Source organism: Gavialis gangeticus, unplaced genomic scaffold (assembly GCF_001723915.1).
Source record: "Gavialis gangeticus isolate Ggan-Ray unplaced genomic scaffold, GavGan_comp1, whole genome shotgun sequence".
In the NCBI taxonomy this organism is placed as follows: Eukaryota; Metazoa; Chordata; order Crocodylia; family Gavialidae; genus Gavialis; species Gavialis gangeticus.
The window spans coordinates 49,793,408-49,801,416 of record NW_017729027.1 but is presented as its reverse complement, the minus strand read 5'-3'; positions in this window follow the sequence as shown (position 1 = coordinate 49,801,416).

The following is an 8,009-nucleotide window of genomic DNA, read 5'->3' as shown; positions in this document are numbered from 1 at the left end:
TCACCAGAGCACCCCAAGGGATGACAAGATTCAACGGTCACAAACTCCACCGTGACCGATTCAGGCTGGACATAAGAAAGAACTTCTTCACTGTCTGAGCCCCCAAGGTTTGGAACAGACTGCCACCGGAGACGGTTCAAGCACCTACTCTGAACACCTTCAAGACATATTTGGATGCTTATCTTGCTGGGATCCTATGATCCCTGCTGACATCCTGCCCCTGGGGCAGGGGGCTGGACTCGATGATCCTCTGGGGTCCCTTCCAGCCCAAATGTCTATGAAATCTATTAAATATATATATTTATCAGATATCTAAACAAATAAATAATACCTTCTGGGTAAATACCATAAAACCTTATACCAGTGCTCCAGATACAGGTAAATCACAGGTAAGTATCTGATCTGAAAACAGATAAACCCCAAAATAAACATAGATAGCCAACAGATAAACTACAGCTAAGTATGGGTGAACAATAAATAAGCCACAAGTAAATAAAAATAAACAACAGATGAAATAACAGCAACAGGAGGGCCCAGCAAAGCCCTAAAGCTCTACACATCTACTAATTTACAAGCATGAGAGTTCACAAAATATAAGGTATGACATCACACCACTTATGGCACAAGAATCCTAAAGATAAACTTAATCCCAAGGGGAAAACCCAATGCCCTTGGGCTTTTCCCAAGCCCTACAAGAAAACTGGTAACTTTAGGAGGCCCTCCCAGTGGGACCTCCACTTTCAGAAGCCTTTAACTAACCAGGGGGGACACCCCCTCTCCTGTGGGAAACCTCTTTTCCCTGCAACTCATGGCTCCCAGACCTGGAGGGTGGCCCTCGTCCTCTACGCCAAGCTTCTCTCTCGCCTGCAGTGGGCTTCGGGGGGATTGCTGTCCCCTGGAACAGGGCTCTTCTATGCAGGGCTTCTGGGGTCTCTGACTCAGTCCTGTCTCCTGACTCAGTAGCCTGAGCACCGTCTAGCTCCCTGGACTCAGCCTTTTGCTATGGGTCAAAGGCCTGGGCTGCCTCATGCAGTACCAGGCTTGGTCCACTCCTGGACCCTCCGTGCAGCGCCTCCTACACCGAGCTCCCAACTTCGTTCCGGGGGTTGAGGACCTGAGCCATCCAAGTGCTCCAAAGGCCCTACTCCATGCACCGGCCTGTGCACCATGTCTCTGGCCTCATGCCAGAGGTTCCAGACATGAGCCACCTCATGCAGCTCCCAGAGTCTGGACACTATGCACTGTGCTGCACACTAAGAGCCCAGCTGCACACTGAGAGCTCTGCAGCAGCTCTTCCAGCCCAGCAGAGTGGCCCCTACCATGAAGGGGCTCACGCTTCGGGAAGCCATGATAGGCTGCTCCCCATCATAGTCATTCACTGCTTGCTGCTACAGCTGCCGGGCAGAGGTGGGACCGGCACCTGGCCCCCGCCACTAGGTCTGTGTTTGGGGAAAGCCCCCTTCTGGCAAGAGGGAGTTTATTTGGCTGCTGGCCCTGAGCACAGGTCGAGTGGCAGCTGCAGCCAGGCTGGGCAGACCCCACTGTGGTGCCAGCAGACAGCTGCTGAATAAGCTCCCTCCTACCAGGAGGGAGCTTGCCCCAAACACAGAGAGGCCATGGGCACCACAACGGAGTCTGTCTAGCCCAGCCGCTCTTTGGGGCCAGTGCTGCCACTCTCTGCACTGGCTCCAAGCACAGGTCAAGCAGTGGCTGCAGCCAGACTGGGCAGACCCCGCTGCAGTGCCAGTGGCCTCCCAGCAGGAGGGGGCTTATTCAGCTGCTGGCACCACAGTGGGGTCAGCTTGGCCCAGCCACAGCTGCCACTTGGCCTGTGCTCAGGGCCAGCAGCTAAATAAGCCCCCTCCTGCCAGAAGGGGGCTTGTCCTGAGCACGGAGCAAATGGCAGGAGCCGAGCCCCAGCCCCGCCCACCAACTGGAGCAGCAAGCAGCCCATCACAGCTTCTGGGAGCATGAGTTCCTTCCCAGCAGGAGCCACTCTGAGCTGCAATAGGAGGGGGCAGGGCCGTTGTTGGGAGCAGCAGCCCCTGTCATAACGTGGGGGAGCGCAAGCCCCATCTTGGTTGAGGTGCTCCATTGTGGGGCTGGCAGAGCTGATGCAAAGGGCAGCAGCACATCAGAGGGCTTGCAGAACTCTGGCCTGCTTCAGACCCCAGTGCTGCCACGTACAGCCTGCTCCAGTTCTGCCAGCCCCACAGCACAGCACCTCTGCCAGGAAGGGGCTCGCACTCCCCCACATTATGACAAGGGCTGCTGCCCACAACAAGAGCCCTGCTCCCTCCTGCTGCAGCAGTGGGGAGAGGGCACAGCCAGCCAGGGCCCCTGGGTGGGGGCAGGGAGCACAGCGGCAAAGGCGGGTATACCCATCTGCCACTGGGGGTAGGGGGAAGACTAACTCTCCTCCCTGCCCACACTCTGCCTCAGGGGCCATAGTGCCCTGCTGCTGCAGCTGCAAGTGGGGAGCACCCAGCAGACCCAGCTCAGGTCCTTGCCACTGGGATAGAAAGGGGGGGATTAAATCCCTCCCTGGCCAGACCCCTGTCCCTGCTCTGGCCAGGGAGAAGAGGGGTGGGACCAGCCTGGCTGGGATGGAGTAGAGAGCCCAGCCCAGAGAACATGCCAGAATACTGGGGGTCTCTGGTTTAACTTAAACCAGCAAGGGGTCTGGGACAGACATTGCATAAACTGGTTTGAGCCAAATCAGTTAAGTCTGATACTATATTCAATCAGGTTTGTCTCAAACTGGTTTCAGCCATTTTGAAACTGGTTTAGGTGCACTGCACATCTGTTCTTATACAGGTTTAAACCAGTTTCTGACCACTTAAACTGGTTTATGTGTAATGTCTGTCCCTAGCCCTTGCCACTGGATCAAGCTCCCATTCTGTCAAGAGCTGTATGGAAGCTGATGTGAAGCAGTTCTTCATAATAAAAGAAGTCATGCACAGGCATCCTCCATGCCAACACACACATACCCCTTAATTAGATTTCTGGAACCAAAAGCTATTTCCACGCTAAACATCTGTAACTGAGTTTTTATGTTTAATCAAAATATCCTGACACCTCCTGCTTGGATATCTTATTGTGTCTATGTCCAATTTCACCATAAGGCCCACAGATTTGTCCAAATAAGCAGTTGACCCCATATAACCAAGCAGATATCTGAAGTTTGGACCCCTGTAGAGTAGTTCCAACAGGAAGACAATTTAAAAATGTAAATCAGGATTCTTTGACAAAATCCTTTTATTTCAAATTTTAGTAAGCATTCAAATTCACTTGCTAATTAAATTCTAAATCCAAAACCGGAAACTCAGTACACCTAGTCTTTAGTATCCATTTCTTATCAGTCTAGCACAGCAGGCATCTATACAGATGCCCCTATAACCTCTGAAATCCCGATTATGAAGAATGTCCTCTTTCTCCAGCACAGGAAGACTCAAGCAAGAGGAGTTCCTTTGCTTACTACTCCAAACCTCTTTCACTCAGCCCAAAAACCTAGGGTTTTTTTTCTTAGTGTCATACCACCAAAGCGGCTTCCTAGTTTCTGCTTCTTCCCTACATTCTCCTATCCTTTTGCTGTTCCTCTCACAGACCATATAACCCTACACCATCTATGCCTTGCTAAAAGTGCTTAATAGTTTCTTACAGCTATCTAAACTGACATCAATGGCTATGTCTTTTAGTGAACACCATTAACAATGTCTTCCATATTTGAGGGCTGGGAGTCCTGACTTTTTAGTAAAGTAAATGGAAGTTTGGGCATGAGTTTAAATGCTTCAGATTTCACTGTCTCTACAGGGTGGAATACCACTGAATCAGAGACTACAACTACGATGCATGCACTGTGAGGCTGGGTAGTAGGAGAGCTTTGTTTAGGTGTTTGCATACTCTTGAGAGGAAATAAGACATTTTTGTATAAGCTGTCAGCAAGTGCTATTGAAGCCAGTGATCACCTGTGAAACCGAAAAGGTAAAATACATTATACTATAGGATGGTATTATGTCTCAGACGGGTGGATGCAGTGCAGCCCAGATCCTGGCACATGGGGCCCAATACAGCCCACAGGCTGGTGCACTGTCCTTCCAGCCTGAAGGGCCAAAAGGTAGAGCACCAGTTCAACAGAGCAAAGTGAATGCTAGCTGTCACTGAACTGATTTTTATACAAGATATATTTTCTGCCCATGAAGTGAAACCTGCCAAGGCAAAACTTTAAGGCCACTGAAATGATGCCATACCCCCAGTCAAAGAAAAATGATGCCATGCCCCCAGTCTCTTGGCATGGTAAATTTTCTGGACAAATTGATACATAATTTGTCAGCAAAATCATCATCATTGAAGATATTACTTGAGAATAAAAATGAACGGTGCTAGAATGCAGAGCACCAGAAATCATGGCTTGAATTGAAGGAACAGCTAGCTGATGTAAGAGCCAGTATTACAATTTTATACACATGAAAATCTATAAAAATGTTATCAGATGCATGACAATCAAGGTATGGAACAGTGATTTTGCAAAAAAAATATAACAAGGATGACAACCTGCTGGCATATGCTTCCAAGTCAATGACTGAGGTCTAAAACCAGATATGCGCAGATTGAGAAGGAGTTACTGGGAATATTGTCTGCCTGTGAGAGATTTCACCAATATAACTGTGACTAGACATCATATGTGGAAACAGACCACTAAACTCTGATAATATTGTTTAACTAGCCATTAAATAACTGTACTTTGAGGATTCAAAAAGATGCTCAAACTAAAAACTATGATTTGATTGTGACCCACATGTGAGGTAAATTTATAGTTGTTTACTGCAGATGCACTCCAAGGGCAAGTCCAAACCAGTGCGCATGTGCACTTGGAAGCACCTCATACCCATTTGAGGGGCTGCGCTGTAGATCTGCAGTGAGGCACCAAAGTTTGACATCAGGAGATCCCAGTGTAAAAAAAAAAAACGATCCACTGCAAAAAGCAGTGCAAGACGTGGCAGCATTGTGCACCACCACAAACAGAGCCCAGCCAGCCAGAGCTATGCTCTGGCTGCTGCCCAGGATCCAAGGCTAGGGACAGACATTACACATAAACCAGTTCAAGTGATCAGAAACTGGTTTAAACCTGTAACAGAACAGATGTTCAGTGCACATAAACCAGTTTGAAAATGGCTAAAGCCAGTTTGAGATAAATCTAGCTGAATGTAGTATTAGATTTAACTGATTTGGGTCAAACCAGTTAATGCAGCATCTGTCCCAGACCCCTTGCTGGTTTAAGATGAATCAGATTCCCCCAGCATCCTGGCATGCTCTCTGGGCTGGGCTGGGCTGGGCTCTCTGCTCCACATAAGACCTGTCCCCTCCCCTCTATTCCCTGGCTGTAGCTCACCAGCTCCCACTCACCACTCCTTGCTAAGTAGGAATTCCCCCCCTCCCCTGCCTTGCTGAGGAGGTGTCTGTGTCTTAGCTAGCACAGGGGTTGTAAATTGGGGGTACACATACACCCAGGGTTACTTGAGAAGGCCCTAGGGGGTACACATGGGTGGGGACAAAGCGCCATCATGCACCATCATGCACCATCCCGCACTGCTGTGCAGGCACCACCCACCCACCCAGCTGGACACACAAGAAGCTCACACGTGCATTCAGCCATGCACCACAACCCTCCTGCCCTGCTCCACCATTGGAAGTACACTGCGCTGTGTCCAGCCACTGGGGGTACACTGATCCAAAAAGGCTGAAAACCCCTGAGCTAGCAGACTGCTTGCTGGCTACAGTCTGTGCTGAATCAACAGGCAGAATCAACTGGTAGCTAATAAAGTCCCTCTATTGTTTTCTTAATGGGGTGATAAACACTGTTATCAATTCCCTGCTGGGCTAATCAGAGCATCCTGCTGGGGCCTGACCATGGTTCCCCTCAGCTCAGTACTGTGGAAGGAAGGGAGGGCTCTTCTAGCACCCCCGCCCCCGGCTTCTAGCCTGAGCAGTGCAGGCATGCGCCTGCATTTCTGGGATGTCTGTCTGGTTACAAAACTGATTTAGCCTAGCCAGGTTAGACTAACCTGCAAAGACTGAATCAATTCAGGCTGTTTTTTTGAATGTCTGTCCCTAGCCCAAGCAGCCAGATCATTGCCACTGCTGCCCCAGGAAGCCCCTAGTACCTCAGGTAAGGTTGCTGGAATCAGCACACGTGCTGGCACCAGCCTCCCCTACCCCACCCAGAACAACTTGCCCTGCACCAATCCCACATGCAGGGGCATACACAACAGCAAAAAGCAATGGCACAAATTTGCTATTTTTACCACAGCAACTGCACACCCCTGCATGGGGGGACATGTCCTGAAGAGCTATTTATCCAGTGTAGTATCAGAAGAGACCTCTGAGACAGAAGTGCAAGCTTATGTAGACTTAATTGTCAAATCACTCCTTATAGCAGACAGGAAACAGCAACAAAGAAAAACAGACAGAGAAGGATAATGCGTTCAGACTTTTGAAAGAAGTGACAGTTAAAGGTTGACCAAAGTATAAAAGTGACTGCACCACAGATATATCATATTACCTCACAGACATGAACTGTTAGTGGTAGAAGACATAGTTTTTGAAGGCTATACAGATGATAGGGGGAGCCTCTGAAAGGAAATGCTGCTATGTGGGCCATTTAGGAAACAAGAAATGTGAAAAGCAAGTGCACAGTGATGTGCTGGCCCAGCCTCTATAATGATATTGCAAACATAGCAGAAAACTGTGACACCCGTTTCAAGTTTTAGCCATGTCAGCAAGCCAAGCCAAACTCATCCAGTTCCAATTAGGGCATATGAAAAGGTTGGCATTGATTTATGTGGGATTCAAAGACCGATTTAATAGTTACAGGCTATTATTCTCTGTATGCACTTACTCCAGTATACTGCTGGGAAGTCAGTGATAGCCAGCCTCAATGCCATAGTTGTGGGATTCCAGAGGAAGGGTTTTTGTGACAATGGGCCTCAGATCTCTGGTTCTGAGAGTAAGTAATTTACTGATGATTGGGACATCTAGCACAGTACATCAAGTCCTAATTATTCCCAATCAAACGTCTCATGGAATGGTCTATTCAGACCACCAAAAAACTACCAAAGAAATCATTTGACAGCGGAGGTGACTTTCTGAAATCAGTATCAACATATCAAAGTATGCATCTGGCCAATGGTGGGTCACCAGCACAGCTATTAATGGGTCAATAGATACATTCCAGCCTGCTGATATGTTACATCTTACAAAAAAAAATCAGCATAATGATGCTGTCAGGGAGACAAAAGAAACTCAGAAACAAAAACAACAATGGTATTTTGACAGAGGAGCCCAGAAGCTTCCGCTACTAACAACTGGGGACAGAGCCAGTCTCAGAAACTAAACTCAAATACGTAGATAGCATGGTACTATCAAGTGCCTATTGAATTCATACTTATATCAGGTCCGAACAGAGTGGGGTACACATGCGGCACCTTAGTGCGAGAATCAGGAAACAAAACCAGACCAATGGGCAGCTCCCTCGGCTGCCGCTGAGGGTCAGATTCTTTGTCAGTCAGGAAGGAAAGCAAAACCTTCTGAAAGACACAGGCTTGCTAAAAGACCTCTGAAAAAAGGAACGTAGTAAAGTGAGTACAGGTTTCCCTTGCCAACCACTGGGGTCAGGTTCCTGAAAGTTCCTACAGTTGGCAAAACCATGGTTGGCAAGGCAAAAGGCTTATGGGAAAAATTGCAGGTGGTAGGCCACAAAAAACCCTGGTTACTCAAAACTGTATACCAGGGTATCTAAAATAGTATAGAGAAGATTAAGCATGGATAGTCAAAACCGTGGTTGACAAAACTGTGGTTGGTGAGGGAAACCTGTAATAAACTCTCACCCCAGAGTGATGTGGTAGTAACCTCTCTCCTGTAGATCGGCATTAATAGATTTTGGGACTAATTAAGTAATTATTATGAAGTGGGATGATATAGTGACAGAAGTTATAGCTTAGAAATACTCT